Source organism: Patagioenas fasciata, chromosome 1 (genome assembly GCF_037038585.1).
Source record: "Patagioenas fasciata isolate bPatFas1 chromosome 1, bPatFas1.hap1, whole genome shotgun sequence".
NCBI lineage: Eukaryota > Metazoa > Chordata > Aves > Columbiformes > Columbidae > Patagioenas > Patagioenas fasciata.
In genome coordinates this window covers 36,316,597-36,339,575 of record NC_092520.1, presented here as the reverse complement: position 1 = coordinate 36,339,575, position 22,979 = coordinate 36,316,597, and positions in this window count along the sequence as shown.

Genomic DNA, 22,979 nt, shown 5'->3' with positions numbered 1-22,979 from the left:
TCTGTACAGTGCTCCCTAATGTAGACTGTTGTCCGCTACATTGAAGGCTGAGAAGGTTTGGAAATTCTCCAGCATAAACAATTAAGTGTTCAGTTAACATTATAAACATTTATCAAAAAACAACTCACCATTCATGATCTCATAAAGTGACATGAAAAGAGATACATAAAAATTGGGGGACACATTTTTATAAGTTTAAAAGTTACGTCTTATTCTTTCATAGAATAGAAAAACATGCTGAAATAATTCACCATAGAGTGTCCAAAAATATTCTGTTTACTTTACATTTTTCTTAGGTTGGATGTGGTCAAGTCCCTTAAAAACCCATCCAGTGCCATATAACATTGTGTGTACGTAATAGTTCCTAAATAGCAAAGTAACTTTTATTTACAGAAGAGCAAATTTATACTTTCAATCAAATAGAAAAGCAGTAATGAGATACAATTTGTCCACAAACAGGGGGAAAAGCACAGCCGTAAGTATATGGAGTCAAGTTAACAAAATTTATAAAAAACTGAAAATACACTTGTGAAATACATCAAATAATCAAATCCAGATTTTAGTTATAATCATTTAAACAAATTTTGCAACTATCAGTGTATACATTTAAGCTATAGTTTGGTTATTTTGTGAAGTGCTTTTAGATCATATTAATAGAAAAATTAGATATTCAAATGTTGTGCACTTCTCATGCAGGCCTGGGCTGTTTTCTGGTTGCTTGTGGTGCATCTATATGGTTGTTTAAAGCTTATGTTATCGAACAGGTTTGTCTTTTTTTGATATGTTGGATAGAATTACCACACACAAGCAATTTCCGAAAAGTTAACATACACTAATACGTCCATATGAGATAAAGAACATGGATGTTCCCTGTCTATATTTCTACACATTTTGGTATTCAAGCCTCTGGCAGGAAAATAAAGGAATGGCTTAAAAATTAGAGAACTACAAGTCATAAAAAGATATGTGAATTGATGCAAACACTGAAATATTACTAGGTTGATGCAAAAGTAATTGTGCTTTTTGCATTGTTGAAATTTGCCATTTGATATCAGAATACATTCTTAAATAAGTGTGGTTATGTTATATGTAATTTTAATCCACTTTTCTCACTTTTTTTTTTTTTTTGCTACTGACTTATTACTTGCTGTTTATTTTATATTTATATTATATATAACTTTTCAATATTTATTTTAGAAATTATGTTACACAAAAAGCAAATTCAAGCAATTATCTTATTTGAGTTCAAAATGGGTTGTACAGCAGTGGAGACAACTCACAGCATCAACAATGCATTTTCTCCAGGAACAGCTAACTAATGTACAGTGCAGTGGCGGTTCAAGAAGGTTTGCGAAGGAGACAAGAGCCTTGAAGATGAGTAGCATAGTGGCCAGCCATCAGAAGTTGACAATCACCAACTGAGAAGCTGATCATCTTACAACTACATGAGATGTTACTGAAGAACTCAACGTCAAGCATTCTGTGGTCATTTGGCATTTAAAGCAAATTGGAAAGATGAAAAAGGTGCCTCATGAACTGACCAAAAATCAAAAACATTGTCATTTTGAAGTGTTGTCATCTTCTCCACAACAACAATGAACCATTTATTGATCGTATTGTGATGTGCTATGAAAAGTGGCATTTATATGACAACCAGCAAAGACTAGCTCAGTGCTTGGACCAAGAAGAACCTCCAAAGCACTTCTCAAAGACCAATTTGCATCCAAAAAAGGCCATGATGGTCTGCTGCCGGTCTGATCCACTACAGCTTTCCGAATCCTGGTGAAACCATTCCATTTGAGAAGTCTGCTCAGCAAATCAATGATATCCACCGAAAACTGCAACACCTGCAACCAGCATTGGTCAACGGAAAGGGCCCAGCTCTTTTCCACATCAACGCCTTACCACACATTGCACAACCAAGGCTTCCAAAGTTGAATGAATTGGGCTACGAAGTTTTGTCTCATCTGCTATATTCACCTGACCTCTTGACAACTGGCTACTACTTTTTCAAGCATCTTGACAACTTTTTGCAGGGAAAATGCTTCCAGAACCAGTAGGAGGCAGAAAATGTTTTCCAAGAGTTTGTTGAATCCCGAAGCATGGATTTTTATGCTACAAGAATAAACAAACATTTCTCATTTGCAAAAGTGTGCTGATTGTAATGGTTCCTATTTTGATTAATAAAGATGTGTTTGAGCATAGTTATAACGATTTTAAATTCACAGTCCAAAACTGCAATTACTTTTGCACCAACTTAATGTTTTCCAAATTAAATACACTGTCTCTAACCAGACCTGCAAGGGAGTGTCTAAAATGTGTACTAAATGTATAATAATTTTGAAAAAAAAAATGTAGAAAAGCTGGCTATTACTACCAAGTAAATTATTTGTGATATTAAAGAGATTGATATGCTTAGAATCCCATGACTGCTAAATAAATGATAAAAAATATCGGTGGCTGAATAAGAGATTTTGTTGTTAAAACCAAGAGAGAGCAGAAAGAGAAGCAAAACAAAATCACAGATCTGGTAGGTTCAGCATGAATATTTTCCAAAACTTATCTAAAATAAATATTATCTTCAATACTGGTTATAGGATTAAAAAACTTTCCCAAAAATGAATCCTGTGTTGTTATAAGAATAGATTGATAAAGAATTGAGTTGTTATTTTAATGCATCAATTTGTGGAATAAAGTTAACATTCCATTTCCAAAAACTATAAGGAAAGCAAAATAAATAAATGGGAGTTTTTCCAACTACCTCATTACATATTGTTGTTATGTGTGGAAGAAGTTGTTTGTGTTATTTAGCCAACTGTCAGTGCTATATTGCTATCATTTAAAAGTTAACAAATGCTCTATAATGTAAACTGGGCACAAAGTTCTCATCAGCCCACAAGCCAGCTGCATTTTCTATCCTTAGATTTTCAGTATCTGTAGAGCACTGAGAAACTGGATCAATATTTATTCTCCTTTCTGTTAACAATCTCTATCAGTTTCCAGTAGGATACAATCTGGGCTTAACATTTTTGTTAACGTTTTGTTTTCAATATTGAAATACACAAACTTATATTTGTACATACATTTTAAAAATTATGATCCCTGATCAAGGTAAGAAACCATTCCAATCATATTGAAAGCTTTGTCTGTAGTAACAGAAGTGTCCTGAAATTCCAGCTGAAAGTGAGTTTAACTTTTCATATGTCACCTCAGCCTGAATAACTGGACAGGACTAATGTAAGCAAACCAGAACTCAAAGACTTCTGCTGTATTACTTACCTACAAATGGGAGCAGTCTTGATGATTTACAACTGAAAAAAAATCTGCTTGTCTTAAAGTGTTTGGATGACTTAATAAGGCTTATGTCATTTAGATGGAGTGACTTCCTTGCTTCCGATGTGCAAAAAATAAAGTGATAAAAATAATTATGTTATTTTATTATTTTATCTTTTTTTTTTTTTCTTTACTTTAGATATAAATAGAGCAGTATCTGTGAGGTTAAAACCCATTATTTTTACTTATCTTGACAGACTTAGAACCCAACGTAATAAATGGGACACTTTGAAGTATGAGTTAGTACATGTAGATGTGCACTTGGTGGTATCTTACTCTCATAAATTATACAATAATTTTGGGGGAATGAAATATTCATTTATGATAATGATGATGAAATACATTACTATAGTCAAAAATTACTCCCCTTCAAGAGACAAATTATGAACTTTTATGGAACTCTGATGCTGATCTGCTAAAGAACTGATACTTGCCAGAATTTTAATGTCATATATTTAGCAAATAATCTTCCAGAGCCCTATGGCTGTATATGAGCGTGTTCTTTTACCCATCCTGGACCCTGATGACTTTTATGGGACTCTATCTAGACAGCACTTATTGTAGCACTAAATTATTTTGCTTTTTTCCCCAAATCCAATTATCAAGATTATGTTGCAAACATTTAGTTTATTATAAAGAATATAGATTAATTTTTAGATTTAAAGATTAAATAACAGATAGAAGGAAGCTAGGACCTTATGGCTGGAACACAGTGCATGTCTACTTGGGATCTACTTGAAATAATTATAGAAATTTCACAGTAATGCATTTGAATATTGTGATAGAAATGAAAATAATAATTAAATAATATTTAAACATTTTTAGATGTATCTTCATTTTGAGTCGATATTCCTCAAAAATTACACTGGATTTTTGCTTATCCAACTCTGTGAAAGTGTACAAGTATGAAGAGAAAGCTATACACTTTTTATAGATATATGTTAGTAATGTAGATTAAACCTAACTAAAAATATGGCTTTGGGAGTGGAGGCAAACATTAAAAAAAGCAGTCAATTATTCTTACTAACTAAAGAGAAAAATTACTATTGCTGAGCAAATGTATTCAACAGTTAATAGCAAGACCACAGTTAGCATAACAATTTCATATCATTGGCTGAAACAGATAAGGGTTAGCAGAGACATCCTTGTATTTTCATATTCCAGAGCATAAATACTACTTTTATGCATTAAAATTTGGAAGAAGCTAAATAATAACGTTTCAGGCTAATCATCAAATTATCTTATTAATCGAAAGGCATTAAGTAATATTTGTAGTTCAGAAACTAGAATCATAAAAATATTGAACGGAGCTTTTATGTACATAGTTTCTGGTTCTCTATAAATATAAGTTGTTAGTAACGTAATATCTCATACAAGGTCCATAAGGTTCATTATTTACTATAACCTGCTAAATAAATTGTTGCAAAACTTATTTAAACACATATTCACATGATAGACTGCTCTAATGATCCATGACAACATATATACATCCCACACAGTGATCTTTTGAGCTACCTTAATTCATCATGGAGAACAGAATGTACAACTTTCTGCTTCAGAAAATATAGACCATTAATATTTCAGTTAAAAGAGAATACCCTCAATTTCTAGTGTTCACCATCTTAGAAGGCTGTGGTCTAACACATCATAATAAGACACACTTAAAAGATTTTTCTTTGTTAATAACATATTAAAACCTCTGAAATAAAGCCTTTTGAACAGTGATTGTTTACAAAAACTCTGTACTAGCAAATGTGTAAATCTATGTGATAAAAAGGATAAAAAGTGAACTATTAAAACATGTTTGGATGCACATTCTAACCTCCTTTATTTATCTTGATCTAGATAAGACCTGGGATGTCCATTAGAAGTTGAAGCTCTCTTAGATGTTCCATTTTGTTATTGACTATGTACGTGAGTTACTTTATCCAGTTAGTTTTTCCAGTCTCAAATATTTAAATAAAGATATAATCACTGACATGCAGTGTTTCTGAAGGAGGGTAGTATTAGACAATGTATTTGTAAGATAATTTTAATGCTATAAAGTTTAATTCTAACTCACACAAATATCAACACTTCTTTTTAACACCAAGGATGTTAACTACAATTTGTACCAAGCAAACAGTTATGCATGCTAGTAACTTTATCATATTGATTTAATGGAGAGTAAGCATGAGTGAAGTTATCCAGGATGATGATGACTAGCCCTTTCCATCTTTTATTATGGATTCCCTTAAGTTAATTTTCATTAGAATGTTTTTCTTTAGACCACTAAAATGAAAATTGCTAAATACCATCCTGAAAATGGCTTAAAATTATTGCTACTCCTCATGCAAGATAAAAAAAAAAATCTACTACCTGAAGATAAAAGTAATGTGCAAACTATGACAGTCTAACTAAATTTATTTCAAGACAAGAACGCCTCCTTGATGGCAACATCAAGACAAAATAACACAATAGCTTTACCTTGAATAATGAAACACTCAATTTGCCTTTGAAAATCTCTGGAAGCACCATTTTTTCATAGACTCATAGAATGTCCTGAGTTGGAAGGGACCCACAAGGATCATTGAGTCCAACTCCTGTCCCTGCACAGGACAACCTTCCAGTTCACACCATGTGACTGAAGGCGCTGTCCAGCTTCTTCTTGAACACTGTCAGGCTTGAAACCATGACTACCTCCCTGGGGAGCCTGTTCCAGTGCTCCACCACCCTCTGGGTGAAGAATCTCTTCCTAATGTTTAGCTTAAGCCTCCTCTGGCACATCTTTCTGCCATTCGCTTGGATTCAGTCGTTGGTCACTAAAGGGAAGAGATTGGTGTCTACCCCTCCTCCTCCCCTTGTGAGGAAGTTGATGAGGTCTTCTCTTAGTCTCCTCTTCTCCAGGCTGAACAAACCAAGTGACTTTAGCCGCTCCTCATAGGGCTTCCTCTCCAAACCCCTCACCAATTTCACAGCCCTCTACTGGACACTTTCTAGTAGTTTTCTCCCCTGTCACTTGTTTTAGGCAACTCCGTCCTAAACAAGGATGTTTCTGTGTAGAAGTAGAACAAGAAATAGTTTAAGCAAATGAAAAACACCAATCCGTATAATGATTCTTATTTCTACATTCACAGGTGACCTCCACGTACATTATTTCCCCATTTTCTTATAGATGTCTCAACAGCACCATGGCATCATTATAATTCACGTTTTAGACTGGCAGACCCAGAACTCTGTGTGTGCGTGTATATCTATGAATTTTTCCCCCTTGGTGAATATGAAATTTTTGAAGCAACATGTTCAAATGAGACTCAATTGTAAGACTCTTGCTCAAAACCCATCTGCCCTGTCTGGTTTAATCTCAAATATAAAACCACAATGGAATAAATCACACTTATCTGTAGAGCTCTTCTTTCAAGTGATGTTTTTGAATCCAAAATAAAAATGCTGGAGCAGCACCTGTCTTCACAGGAGGCAGAAGTCATGTCTATATGCTGCCCTACTACTTAATGTGACTTCTCTGGTACACTGAGATAATTTTACTCTTTCTTTATCAAGTTCTACTTCTCCATCTTGTCTCCTAGCACCCAGCCACTCATTTCTGATGCAACTCCAGTGATGGCATTTTTTTCTACAGAACAATGTGGAAGGAATATGAGGTAGAATTCAGTCAGAGATTATGAACAGTGTGAATACATGGGAAATGTTCCTGTATTCTATATTTTTAAATCCTTAATTAAACTAAAGGATCATTTACAAAACCCATTTATTCTATTATTTCTATCCTTTGCTCAACAGTTTATTGTACATTCTTCAGTACCAAACTATTTCTATTCCTACTGTTCATTTAAATGTTAAAAAGACAGATTCATTTCAGATGCAGAAGCTGTTCAAATACCATAAATTACCTGACTTAATGCAAAGAAATTCAGAGCTTAGAAAGAAGCTCATCATGCTTTGCACACATGACCCCACTTCAAGTATTAAGCTGTTCTCAAAACAATGGCCATTCTTTGTTGCAATATTGAGGTTTAACTAGATGAGATGTGGGGCCCGATTCTGATCCCATTAAAGTCAGTAGGATTTCATTCTTAGCAGGATTTGAATATAATTATAATTACTTTTATTTTTCATAAAACTTGCTTATTTTTTTATTCAATGCCTTCATATAGCTGTATCTGTTTCAAAGGTTATGTCAGAGCAACGAATTTAAAAGAGTCAAAGAAAAACAGAGAAAGACCCTGTTCTTGATGATTTTGGTGTTCTTCAAAGTGACGTGGCTAAATATCTCAGGAGGGATTTCTGGGATATGCTTGGACATGAGTTAGCATTGTACATTGCTAATAGAAACTGGAATAAAAACGACTCTTGAGAACCAGGGGACTTGGGCCTAGACTTGCGAAAATTAGGTCTCTCATTTTAAAATTCTGCTTGTGTGTGCTGCAGTCACAGGAAAGACTTCATCATGTAGCAGAAACAGAGAAAAGTACCAAGTTTGACAAACTTATTAAAACTCTTAAATATCTTGTTTAAATAATCATTCATTAAAGAAACTTGCCACCTTATAAAATAGTTGATTTCTAGAAAGTCAGAATATATATACTGTGATAGAATACTACAATTGAGGGCTTAGCTTATAGACTAATTAGTGTTTTTTTGTTAACAATCCAGATTTATATCTCTTGGCTAATTTCTCTTACCTATATAATTTTAAAGAGTAAAATTTCTAAAGGTACTGAATCCTTCCCCACAGTTTCAACACTGCATGTATACCCTTCAAAAATGTGGTCAGTGATATCTATCAATGTCTTTGGTGAGGTTCTGATCTCATAAACAATTTACTGTAAGCAGGATGCTGAATGCATTAGCAGTCCCAGTTAAGTAATTCTAATTCTGCATGAATACAGATTTGTGTCAGTTGGAAGACTGGGGCACAAGAAAATGGCACATTGGTAAACATAGTCATGGCAGTGCTTGCAAGTCTTTTGTACAGTGACAAAAGATCATATTGCTTCTGGTGTGCCTGTGACACTGCATGTGATACCTAGTAGAAACTGATTATATTAATATTCTAATGTAATAATACTTTATAAGTATCATAACATTTTCATTCCTTTAATGATTAGTCATGCAATTTAGTGTCCATCCTCCATGCTTGATTCTGATTTTTAGCTTGGGGAAGTCTGTATCTGTAAGTTCTTTACATAGAATATTTTTACAGGAAAAGTAACTTTTGTGTTTTAATTTAAAACCACAATTAAGTATCATGAATTCCTTTTCCCAATGTGAAACCAAAGTCAGTGTGTTGAGAACAAGATTTTGTTCACAGTAGTGAAACAGCTCTTTTGGGTATATGGAAACAACCAACCAACCATATAACCTCCAAATCCCACAATTTGAAACTGACAGAAATATCACCTCTTGTAAACTTCTAGCCAGTAAAAATATGCTCCTTCGACAATCCTATAGAAATTTATCTATTTGTGATTTAGAGGTTTTAAAGCATGCAAAATTTATCACGTTCTTTTGAAAGAGGTACCAGGGGTTAACTGCTTTTAAAATGAAAAATATTTTATAGTGTTGATGAGTTGGCTTTAACCATGGCAGTACTGCACATAGCTGTGCAGGTCAGGACATGGGAAAGATTTTACTTATACACTCATTCATTATCTGTTCATCTTGGATATGTTACAAAAAACTGGCCTTTGACTTTATTACTCATTTTGGAATATATGTTTGAGCATCAAATTTCTTAATACCAAGTGAATGACAAAGCCTTACAGTTATTTATTATTCATTAATAGTAATAAATAATGTTAACCATATCGCACTTTTCAATTTAGCCTTCTTTTAAAAAACATAGGTACAGAAATGACAGCTGAACAGAAGAGGCGGACAAAGATTTCTCTTTTTCTGTGGTTGTTCCCATAGATCCATTCTATTTTCAGGAGAACCAAAGACCCTTCCAATATTAGTCAGGGTGTAGTGGTAGAAAATTGGAAATGATCTTTCTCTATTCTATTAGGTATTTTGGAAATCTAAATTTAAAACCTTTTAGTGAAAGACATGTGGCTACATCCTTCAAAAATCCTAAGGTCTAGGTCCATATTGGATTCTTGAAACAGCATAGACCAAAAAGGTGAGGATCTGCATAGCAAAACTTTTGGTGTAAATGATCTAAAATCCAAATGTATCAGTTTGATTAGCTCTAGTCTATGCAAGGAAAAGCTGCAAGAACAGAATTTGTTCATTCTTAAGAAAAGAAAACAAGGGGAAACCTCATTCTTGTTTTCAACAATTTAATGAGAGTATAGAAAAGATGGAGACAAATCCTTCACAGAGATCAATAATAGTAGGGCAGGAGACAGCAGACACAAGGTATAACACAACTAATACTGGTTATTATTAAGGATTTTTTTTTTTTCTTTCAGCTCCCCCTGCCCCTCAACAAAGGTAGTCCTATATACTGCAACAGGTTGGGATCTCTACCCTTGGAGACATTCACTGAACAAGGCACTGAACAACCTGATCTAAATTGATTCTACTTTAAGCAGGAGCCTGGACCAGATGACATCCAGAGTTCCTCTCATCCTGCATCATACTATGAAACTAGCCACATTTGAGGGACTGAATGACCATTCCTAACCTCAGTGCATTAACTGTGCTCCTGGAATGCATTTTCATGTTTAGTTTTGTCTGAAATCAATCCTGTTCATGAATGTTAGACTGCTCTACTGTAGGAATCAGACTAGAAAAAAAATAGAAATAATTGGAATACTGATTTCAGCAACATACACCTGATGTGGATTGAAACGTTGATGTCACTGCACCCTGGATGAACCTTGAGAAGGAAACTGGACATATAAATAAATACCACATAACCAGACCAGAACTGTGGCACTTACAAATTTTAAATGTGGTAATCAAGGTATAATTGATCTTAGCTTATCTTGGACCTATATTTAAGTGTACTAGAATAGCATAACGAACAACACTGCGTATGTAGTTTGTAATATCTATGTATCAGATACAACATATAAGCCTTTGGCAGAACCATGCAAGTGATTTGACTGGTCAAGTGGCAAAGAAAGAGATGTATGGTCAAATTAAAGAGACTGTCAAGTGTTAAAATGTTTCTTCTTAAGTGTTAAAACATCACCGAAGGACAAGATAAATACAAGGAACATGAGAATGAGTAGAACACCCTTCCAAATACGTTAGGATATTAACGGACTAAACCACAAATAGGGTAAGCATTATCAGGAGAAGATGAGTCGTTCCCCTTTATTTATTTATTTATTTATTTATTTATTTATTTCAGTGTTGGGAGGGGTAGCAGTATAAAAACAACAGACATAAGTAAGGAAAAACAGAGAAGATAGAAGACATGGCCACTTCACTTCTGGCTTTTCTCATTAATGAGTTCTCAAGTCTGATCATTCTGACTTTGATGACCACAGACCACCAAGGACTGTAGTCATCAGCACCAAGTATGCAGTATTACCGCATTACCTCCATGGCATTTTGTACTGACAGGTAGAGATGTTAAAGACTTATAATTTCATCTACATAGAAATGATTATTAATGACATATAAGAATTAATTGTTGGCATGAAGGGTGCTGTTAAAGAATTAATTTACTAAAGTTCTCTATAAAAGGTTAAAACTGACCTGACTTGCCAGCCTCCTGAAGATTCTGTCACAATGATTTCTAGTTACTTAATTCGTATGACACATAGATACACACTTAGTTACAACAATCACTAGAATAGAATGGTACCTTATAATGGATTTTCCTAAAGTTTTGCATTTATCAGAAAAGATACAATTACAGTGAGTTACAGTAGTAACCCCTGTTACCGAGTGTTTGATATAAGGCAGAAAAAAGATTTATTATCTTTCAGGCTTCCTACCTAATTAGTACCACTTGTGCCCAAGCCCATAATATACCCCTAGCTTGTACTTGTGTGCCATGGAACACATTAATACCACTGCATTTAACAAAAAATAATTTCCTAATGGACATTTGTCCCAGGATATAAACTTTTCGTAAGGCTCAGAAATACCTAAACTTTCATAAAAAGTTATTAGATTCTCAAGAAATACCACTGATTTTAGCCTAATAAGCTGTGTAGATTTGTCCCTTTAAGAAAGACTTAATACATCCTTAATCTAGTTCACATATCAGAACAGTCTTTCAGAATCTACACATGAAACATGGGCATGCTTTGCAATTTTTACATGACAGTTTAGACAAAAAGGGGGGAAAAAAAAAATCAGACCATTGACCTAACTGATTCAGATTTTCAGATGTAAAACTAGATATTCCCTTCACTGAAACGAGGAAGTTTGATCTTTAAATCAGTGTTAGCAATGTGCAGACACTAACTTACACAATCATTAACTGTTTGGTTTTCATGGAGACAAACATGTCTAAGGAAAAAAAAAAAGCTAAATGAAAACAATACAAAAACCACAAATGAACAAACAAACAAACAAACAGAGGAAAAGGACAAAACTAAACAGTAAAAATTACCTAAAAAAAAAATCTTTAGAGATCATGGATCATATATGATGACCTTCAAAACCTGCAAGATTATTTATGCCTTTAGATATTTTCAGTACTGCTTTGGACATGATCTGAACCTTTAGATGTAAGCACAGTAAGTCATTGGACATTGTGTAATGAACTTCTGCAATTAAACATGTTTTTTTTGTACCTCAGCATCATATGTAATCAGAGCGTCCATCAATTTAACAGAGCATAGTCACCACCTACAGAAAGGAAGCAAGATGATAGTGGGGGGAAAATATTAGCTTTTATTTCAAAATTCACTGCTAATATAATATGGGATTTTTGGTTTACCTGTTCTGGTTGGTTTTGGTTTTTTGTTTTTTGTTTTTGGTGTTTTTTTTTTCTAGAATTTCCGTTCTAGAGTTAGGGGTGTTATACATTACAGTCTTTGTGCAAAACCTGAGTAAACAGCTTTATGTGTTTATATGGGTGAGAGAAATAGAAAGATAGGGAAAATGGAAAAATTAATGTAAAAAAAAAAACAACATAGTATTTTGCTTCCATCTCATTCTTTAATTTTTTTAACATTAATATAATATTTCAAACACCTGCCAAATATTTTTGTTAATGTTCCTCTCATGTTGGGGGACCCAGAGTTGAACTCCAGGTCTCACAAAAGTGGAACAGAGGAAGAGAATCACCTCCCTCAAACTGCTGGTCATGCTTCTTCTGATGCAGCCCAGGATGCAGTTGGCAAGCGCTCATTGCTGGGTCATGCTGGGTGATGCTGAGCTTCTTATCAACCAGTGCCTCCAAGTCCTTCTCCTCAGGGCTTCTATTCTCTGCCCAACCTGTATTTGTGCTTGGGATGGCCCCAAATCATGTGCAGGACCTTGCACTTGTCCTTGTAGAATTTTATGACATTTGCATGTGCTCACCACTCAAGCCTGTCAAGGTCCCTCTGGATACCATCTCTTCCCTCCAGCGTGTCGACCACACCACACAGGTTGGTGTCATCGGCAAACTTGCTGAGGGTGCAGTCAATCCCACTGTTCACGTCACCAACAAATATTTTAAACAGCACCCGTCCCAATACCAACCCCTGAGGAACACCACTTGTCACTATAATAAAAAGACACTTTGAGTTTTCAGTGCATAAAATAGGTACCTATAAAAATGAAATGGTTTGTGCTCCTTTTTGAAACTGCAGGATTTTCTTTATTATCATTATGTTCTATTAAGCAATATTTTATACACCTTAGAATGGACCAGCACTAGTTAGGAATCTATATTATTCTATTACTAGAGGTGGAATCATAACAGAAGAACCTTCTGGTCTTTTTTTTTTTCCTCTCATGGCCCTAACCTATTACCTTTTCTCCTTCTGGCTTTATGGATACTGAAGTCCTGGCTGAATAGGCAGTTCAGCAGGAAAATATTTCTTTCCGATATGTCTTGTGGTATGGTGGAGATTGTGTTCTACAGGCATTCACTTTTCTAGGCTGAGGGGCAAATGCTTTAATCATGAGCTCATTATGCAAAAAAAAGTGGCCATCTCTACTTTTAATGAGCTTCAGTGCAATCATTTTTGCGTTCATCATCCTTAGAATAGGACTAGTGATTCAGGCTTTACTGGAGATGCAATCAATGTCTAAGAATGTCTCTGACTAAATATAGATTGTAATCGAGTGTAAGAGTGTGATAGGCTCCTCAGGAGGAGAAAGAAAAAAGAAAAAAAAAAAAAAAGATGCAATAATATGTATCTTTAGTGGTGTTGAAGAACATTTTCACTTACCAAAGGAAGGGCCTCTTGATTTTTGAATGCCTTCATTGTCTGGCAGGAAGTCTGAATTTCTGCCTGAGGACTTGGGATCTCAGCTCTGACTATATTCCAATGTGAGAGAAATACAGGACATTTGGATTTATCCCTCTTATTTAAATGTAAATGCTCTGCCTAAAATGTGATATTTTTAATACCCCTTTGATACACGAACTTTAAGCTTTATGCTAATTAAATTAACCTTTGTCATTTTAATTAAATGCTATTAAAGATTTTTGAAATCCCTGTAAACCTCAATAGAAGGGAGTAAAATGACAATATGCAATCTAAAATATTCAGTGGATTATTTGAATGATGCAAAAATAAGAAAGGAGTTCAAACAGTTTTTCAAAGTAAAAAGACCTGTTGATAGTATGGTAAAATATTCAGTGCCTTGAAATATTTCTTCTGTGATTATCTAAGAGCTGATGTTTTCTTTACAAGTGTGAAGTACTCATACTGAAGGTAATGTCAGGAAATAGTTTGTAGAAATAATTTAAAAAAGAAAAATAAATCAGATATCACATGCTTTGCTTTTAAGACATTTCTTTGCTGATTGTCTGTATGCACATCTATTGTGACAGCAGGCATTCTAGATGAGTGATTATTCCTACACATTCCTGCAATATCCAGAAAGACAAAGAGATTCTCCCCTTGGTAGGAAATTCTAAGGGATTCTTTAAAAAAACATACAGCACACACAATAAAAAGTACTTAAATGTAATAATTTAACTCTTACAGATCACAAGGCTTGCCCTTCTCATTTAATTATTTCTATAAACAGTTAAAGTGTCAGGAACTTGCAAAGAACATTTCCACATGAAGGACTGGAACTTTCTCTGAAGAATTATAGGACTTTCTCCATTAAGCCAAAATCATATCTGATTTGCATTCTGCATATCCAATTGAAGATGGCAAGATTAATAGATCTATATATGAAGAATAGATGAGTGTTAAATTTGTCCTATTGTTTAATATTCAGTTTGAAAAAGGTAAGAAGGTTGAATATTTAAATAAATTGGTTTCAGTGCACCTTTGCACAAAATGAATGATCACAATGCAGCTACCAGCGGTATTTTTTGACTAGCCTGACTTACAATGATAATGAAAAGTATCCATACATCTGGTTTTACCCATCAAGAAGCTGGACTATAACAGTGAATTTGTGCTAATATGTCATCTCTTTGCATAACTCTTTCTGTTTCTGCTCACCTCTTTCATTCCTTTTTCCAGACCTGTTTTTCTCTAAAAGCAGTACCCATTATCTACCCTTTGAATTCCTTTCCTAGGTCTCACTTCTCACTATTTCTTTCTATATATCTGTCTTATGTGCTTTCCAGCTTTTCATTTCCTATAATAATGATAAACACCAGAAAATAGAACAAAAAGACATGTTAAATCACCAGAACATTTTTTTCTTCTCATGGATGCTTTCAACAATGTGGTTCCAAGGTATATGTAGAGAAAGTTTGTGTTATGAAGAAAATTACTCTTGCACCTTTGTTTTGGAAGGTGGGTTTTCGCACTATCTAGAAGCTGAACAATGAATGTATCATGTAATCATGGAACCACATGACATTTACTTCACATTGACTTCTGCAAGGCTGGGACAATAATCTGTTTCTTTTGGCATAACAGTGAGTTCATAATACTGTGAAATAGACAAATGCAACTCTCTCTGCCTTCAAGTTTGTTTGTTTGTTTGCTTGTTTGTTTGTTTTGTTAATGTCTTTTTCAGGTCTTAAACTACATTTCAAAAAAAATTAAATTTGTCAGGAAATATAAAGGAAAAAAAACCTTTTTTCAAATGACTAGTGAGTCATGCTGCCATCCAGAGGGAGAAATGGGCTGACAGGAGGCCCATGCAGTTCAACGAGGAGAACTGCAAAGTCCTGCACATGGAGAACAACAACCCCTAGTACCATTTTTACACTTTTGATACACTTTATATACATTTTACACGTATCTGCTATATCTACAACAGTAGTGCCAGTTTCATAACATTAAAATAAAATCTCTCCTTTCACAGTATACAACTTTTGACAATGTGCCTTGAGGTAGGAGAACTTCAGAAATGCACCTTGAGAACCAGATGCATAAAAGAGCCTTACATGTGCAAACTGTAAAAGAAGATCATTACCAGTACAGTGAATGAAGGGAACAGATAGTGAGGCATGAATCATATTGGATTGGAACTGAAAACTGTCAAATGTAAGTAGAATGAAAGGAAAATATGAATTGAAAACTCTTAATATCCTGTATTGTGTGCCTTTTTCATATTAACTGATTACTAAAAACAGGGAAACAAGTGGTAGTGTGTCTCAGAAGAATCCTACAATCAGAAGAAAACCACGTGAAAGAAGGAGTAAAACATTCAAAGTCCAGAGTTGAAAACTCTGTCTATTGAAACAAACAACTATTTGGAGGCCATTATTACTGAAGAAACATAAAGTACTACTAAGAATGTTTGGTTTCAACAAGAAGTCTTTTAAATACTGTCTCACAGTTATTTTAATCTAAACACTTAGTTGTTACTTTACAGTTGCAGACCTATAAAGTCAGAAGTAAATCACTTTATTTTTGAGTCCTTTTGTCTGTCACTAACTCTATCTTAGGCTACATCGGCTGAAAGTAGACAAATAATATATTTTAAACCAGTTATTTTTTTTTTATGGGGTGGCAGAAAGAATTTCTTTCTGTAGTTTTATGAACTACAAATACACTTCAGTTCAGAAGTACATTATTATATATATTATTATATATATTATTAATATATTACTACTAATAATAATAATAATGTAGCTTTTACTAAATGAAAACTGAATATTTCTAAATGTATATAGTTTCCTTTATACAATGAAAAATAAATGCTCCTCACCCCTGCAAAAGACAAAGCCACTCAACCTCTAGCATTTTTGTGCATGAGTATATTTTTTTTTTCTTTTCAAAAATATTCAAATACTCAAGATCAAGAGAAAATATTTCTTTTTATTAAAAAAAACCAAGCAAACAAACAAAAAAACCTGACCCAAAGCATTTTTCTCTAGTATTTTTACAGAAATTTTGATAAATTTTTGCTTTGAATTGGTTTGAAATACTTTTGGATGTGCAACAAATAATCTTTTTTACAAAATCAGTTCTTCGCTCAGCTTTGAGACTAATTTTGCTGGAGGCAGTGGATAGGTAGTCAACCTCCTGACTTCCTACTTCCTCAAACTAGCTTCTGACTGTTACCATAGTTACACAGATATTTACACCTGTGAACTTCCTCATCCCTCTGAATGAAACCTCTCAAGCAGCAGGTCTCTTACTTTCCTCACGCATAAAGATTAATCTTATTTTTTTTTTATTTTTTTTTTTTAAAACAACTATTCTTGCTATGCTGGTTGTATTCAGCTTTTCTTTCTTTTAGCAACCTGTCAGTGGTTGTATTTCAGCTGACAGTCTTTACAAATCTAGTAATTTTATCCCTTCCATTCTCTTCCCTACGGGTTAAATAAAAAAAAAAAAAAAGAAAAAGAGGCTTTTTAATAGGAATTCTAATCTGTCCAGTGTCCCCTTCAACATGTCCTTTTGTCAATACCAGGGCAAGTTAGACATGCTTAGTTTGGTTAATACAACAGGTTTATTCTGCTACTTTAGACTGCTTTAATCATGAGTGGGTCTGCTCAGCGGGATGGTTGCTGAATTGCTCCAATAATGCAGTTTGTTTTACCTTTTTTCTCCCTTGCTCCCCTTGGTATAGCAACATTCGATCCGAATTTTAATATTTCTCTAACATCCTCTTTTGTTATTTTTTGAAATCTTGTTTCTTTGAAGTATCTTCCTGATCCTTCTCTTCCACATATTTTATCTTATAATTTATATAATTTAATAATATTCTTATATAAATTTATTTTCAGTCCAAGCTATGTTTCAATCATATCAGTAGAAAAATCCAAGTTTATGAACATTCTTAGAGCAAAAGACTTCTTGACAATCCTCTAAGTACTAGCATGTTTCTTTCTTTATCTTCAGCAATCTCCTAGTAGATGTAAGGCACAAGAAGAGTAGGAGAGTTGAAATTCAGTTCCAGGTTATTGCCACTTGCAGGTTTCTACTTGAAACATATGGACTTGATTCAGCTGTATAAACCTGTGGTACGCCATCTGGTCTTTCACTGCCACTCCTCAAGCGTGTCTCCTGAAGGACCCGAGACATAGTTGTCAGACACATTTAATGTCCAAAATGGCACTAAATATCTAATATCAGTTGTTAAATCAAGCCCAATATACTATACAAGGGGGTAAAATATGTGTCCAGCCAATGCCATTTGACATACTCCGGCACATTACTTCAGCCTCTGTCTCTTCTGTGTCAAGTCTTGTCCAATATTTCCTCAAACTTTTATTGTAAGCATAAATATGAAGAGGTTAAAATGTTAGATCCTGCTTAAGCTTAGTTAAGCTCGATGCTGACTGTCTCGGAAGCTGGTGCTTACAGTAATTGTTATTTCTAGTTCCTAGTCATACTTCTGAGATATCTGAAGACTGGTAGGTTGTTAATAATATGTAATCTGTTTTCTTTATATTCATTTTGAATATCTCCAGTGAGAAAAAGCCCTACAAACTGTTAAGCTTAAGTTGTCTTTTATCAAATGAAAGCTTAATCACTATGAACCTAAAACTTGTATGTCTAGCTGTGTATTATAGTTATTCACAGAGTCTGTGATAATGAAAATATTCATATTTCTCAACTTAAAGATATATTGTTTGATTTCTAACATCAGTAACTCTCATCAAATAAATTTCTACCTTTCTATCCCTAAAAACAGTCACCATTTATAAACCAATATTACATATAGAAATTTGTGAAACAATTCCTTGTCAGAGTTCATCCTTTGCCTGCGTTTTCATTGTAGGACTCAGTTCCAGAATGAGTTGTTTTGTTAAAGTTAATCTCACAAACCCATCTTCATCTTCATACATTTAATCTTAAATTTCTCTTTTCCTTTCCCTTACATTTCATTTCTCTTTCACCAGCATGTGTGGTTTCTTTCAGTTTCTTACCAACACGGTAGGGTGTTGGTAAGAGCATATTTCAAAAAATGTAAGAGAAGGATCTAATGGAGTAGTCGGTTAAAACATTTCATTACCTCAGTTCTGTATTCTATGCCTCCATAAAACGTTTTGTAGGATAAAAGCAAATCCAAAGTTTCAATCTGTGAAAGCCCTTTTTGTTCCCCCTTATAAAAACTAGGAAAATAAGCAAATTTTTTTTTTTGACATTGTATATACCTGAATATTTCTGTTGTATTTTTTCTAGCTGTCAAAAATTTCTTCATAGAGTTTTGGCCTTCCAGAAATCCCCAGCATTGGTCGCTTGCCCAGCTGTACATTACTATTACTGTGTTCTTTCCTGATAGAAATTACTCGTGCACTGATGAAACATAATGTTCTGTAATGTGACATAAAGCAATAATAGTATGTAATATAATCCTTGTTATATCTTTAATAATGGGATAAAACTAAATTACAGCATTTGATATTACTGACTTAATTTCAGGAGCTCATATTTGACAGGAAACCTAATCTATGCCAGAAATGGTCATTCAGGATCATCAGCAGTGCAGCTAAAACATAGAAAATAGAGTTGAATTACATCTTACCATTAAAACTGAATTAAAAAGGATTGTAAGATCATTTGCACAGAATATTGTTATTTTTCACCTTGCAAGTTTAAATATGCTTGCATAGTCTTGGACAGATTTTCCTGCAGCAAACAAAATACTTGCATACAATTCACCCTTCAGCCTTTAAATGATTTTTGAACACTTTCTGAATGTTACAGCATTGTTTAAAAGACAATTTATATATCATAGGATTAAAAATAACATCACTGGACTTAAATTTCGCTTTCCTTCTTGCACACTCCTCATTTGTTATTATTTGTTTGTTTATTGTATTAAGAAATTTATTCTGACTCAAATAATGAAAGGGATCTACAGTGCAAACACTGTGCAAATACACACTTAAGAACAGCCACTACTTAAAAGATTTTACTACAGTAAAGATCAAATAATTGTGCCAACAGTTATTAATGTTCCTTGATACTTCCTCATAAGACCCAGTTACTTGAGGTTTTTAAGTTCATCATTTCATTTAGCCAGAAGTCCTATATGCTGAACTTCATGTTCAACATTTATCTTTTCTAGAGATCTTCCTTACAGGTAGCTCTGGATCTAACACAGAAGAGGAAAGGGAAAATCAGATGTTCTGGCATTAAAATAATAGAAAAAATACAGAAATTTTTGCTGCCTTGTAATCTCTGAGCTTTGGAATGAAACCTTGAATTCTTCTTCGGAAAATTTTATGCCGCTTCTTATTGCTGTAAATGTAGATAATAATAGCTTCTTCAATAGTGAAAAACTCTTTCAGAGTATATTTCCAAACTTGGTGATACTTTCACTTGTTAGATTTGATTTCTGTAAACACTATATAACATCTTTTCCTTTCTCTGATGTTCTGAGTAATGGTGGGGTTGCATTTGAAAACAGAGCTACTGATTACTCAAGTGTGAATAGATGCTGTAAGTATGGAAGCCTTTTTTTTTTTTTTCCTTTCTTTTTATGAGAATGAATCTAGCAAAAAAGATCAATGCTTAGGAAATCATACATTTTGAAAATATATTAAAAGAATTCTTAAATTATTTGTCAAGAGCTTACAAGTTCTTGATCAGCTCTGCTCAACTTCAGATAACCTCTTATCAGGTGAAGATTATTAGGTCCACAAAGGTTTTTTAAACAGCTGAAATGAGCTGTAGACTAGCAGTGAGGACTTCCATTCTTGACATCAGAGACCAAGTCCAAATCTTCTGTTTTTGCTATCTGGTTAATGATAATCTTAGTATTACTTAAATATCTAAGAAAAAGCACTTGCTTACTCTCAGACCTGAAAATATTTTCTCATTAATTGCACATCACAATATATTTTGCATACATGCAATGTGCATTTCTCTCAGTTTCTGAAAAAATAATGATTTGCTGGGAAAGGTTTTGTGTATCCTGGTCATGTGCATTTCAGCTGCGACTGAAGTTATATGTTCATGTCTTCAGACCCTTAATGTTGCTTATTCTGCTGCAAGACTTTTATTTCTGTTTTAGTTTTCAGCTGAAAGGTATCTACCTTTGATTGATCATGATCTCTTTATCTGAGATTGATCTATTTTGTCCTCCTCTCCTCTCCTCTCCTCTCCTCTCCTCTCCTCTCCTCTCCTCTCCTCTCCTCTCCTCTCCTCTCCTCTCCTCTCCTCTCCTCTCCTCTCCTCTCCTCTCCTCTCCTCTCCTCTCCTCTCCTCTCCTCTCCTCTCCTCTCCTCTCCTCTCCTCTCCTCTCCTCTCCTCTCCTCTCCTCTCCTCTCCTCTCCTCTCCTCTCCTCTCCTCTCCTCTCCTCTCCTCTCCTCTCCTCTCCTCTCCTCTCCTCTCCTCTCCTCTCCTCTCCTCTCCTCTCCTCTCCTCTCCTCTCCTCTCCTCTCCCCACACCTACCCTCCTCTCACCTACCCTCCCCACACCTACCCTCCTCTCACCTCGCTTCACCTCGCCTCTCCCAGCCTCACATTTCTTCCACTTCTGTTTTGTTGTTGTTGTTTGTGGGTTTTTTGTTTGTTTGTTTGTTTGTTTGCCTAGCCTTGCCTCACCTCCACCCCTCCTTCACCCTTTACAATTTACTTTAGGAACTAGATGAGTAAAAGACTAAGAATGAAGCCACATAATTTAAATTCAGATTTGTTATTTACTTTTGACAATCTCATCTCAATTAAAACACATCTCATACAAGGAATATCAGGTCTTACAGATGTATTTGCATTTTATCACTGCTGAATCAGTGAGCTGTATTTCAGTCATCACATATGGAAAGCAAGATAGCAAGCTTCTAGCAGAGAAAAGCACAGTTTTTGCTTGTTGCAGAAAAATGGAGGTGACACCAATTAAGAGTTGACATAGTGGACAGAGCTTAGAATCCAGTGTGGAAGGCATTTCTTTGTCATGCTGTCTATCAGCTATCTGAAAGCCCTAGGCAAATACAATATGTTTATGTTTCTTTTTTCTTACCAATTTGAGTAGATTTGTGAATTTCAATGTTTAGGGTAGTTACTGAGGAGAAAAAAACAAATAAACAGACAAAAACCTGTATATTTATTTTCTTGGGTATTTCTTTACCATCACTTAAAAGCACCTAAAATAGCTCCAGTTTCTTTTTAATATCATTCCTTTATGGTCACATACCAGCGTGTGGGAAATGAACTTTTTTTTTGTTAATTTTGCCCTTCTTTACATCAAGTTTTTTTGAGTTGGTTTTTGGTTTAGTTTTTTTGTTTGTTAGTTTGTTTGGGTTTTGATTTGTGTTTTCTGTTTGTTTGTTTTGGTTTTTTGTTTGTTTTGTTTTGTTTTGTTTTGTTTCCTTTGCTCAAAGCCTTGGAATTTGCTTTTGGTGATGTTTCCATCAATTTTTAGAGACTAGAACTTCCTGTTGGTGGTTTATAGGAGCTTCTTTCTGAAGTGGACAGTGTAAAGGTATGTAGATAGTGTCTACTCCATTAATGATCTCTAGTCAAAGGAGCCATAAACAAGAATACACAGAGAGAAACCTGACCAACACATGATAGGGGAGGTCCTGAGGAGAACAAACCTGGTCATTTTTACTACTTGGTATGTATACCTGGAGCATGAGAATGGTTTTCTTTCTCAGTCGGGAGGACAAGGAAAAGGAGGGAGACATACAGAGACATAAAATCTGACCAATTAGTGTTAGCAAACACAACAGCCAGAAACAAATGTCACCCCAGGAGGGTCCTGGGCTGAAACTGATGGAGACAACGTCCTCATCACTTGATGGATGGAAGGAAGGAAGGAGGGAAGGAAGGAAGGAAGGGAAACACAAAATCTCTGTTATTCAGGATCCTGTTCATTTCTAAAAGCATTTTCAGTAACCAGCCTTATGTTACACTGCAGGCCAAAGAACTTACCATCCACTTACTATCTTCTTGACTAATTTGGGCAGTGCATTGTGAAGAAGAAAGTCAATGCTAAGGACCTTCTTTTTCAGTAGTGTTCTCTGAGCTCTTGTCTGGTATAGAAGTAAATGAGATGACAAACATTTTTTTCTTTCCCAGATATTTAATCTGAGACATGACATGCTTTGAAGAATTTCTGTGTCCATTGGGTGACAAAATTCTGAGTATCATACAGAAATGAGGTAACATTACCTTTTACTCTTCTAACTGGAGTGAAGTTCATGTAAGTTTTCATAACACACTTTTGAATTGCTGTATTTCCAGAAATATTCAAGAGG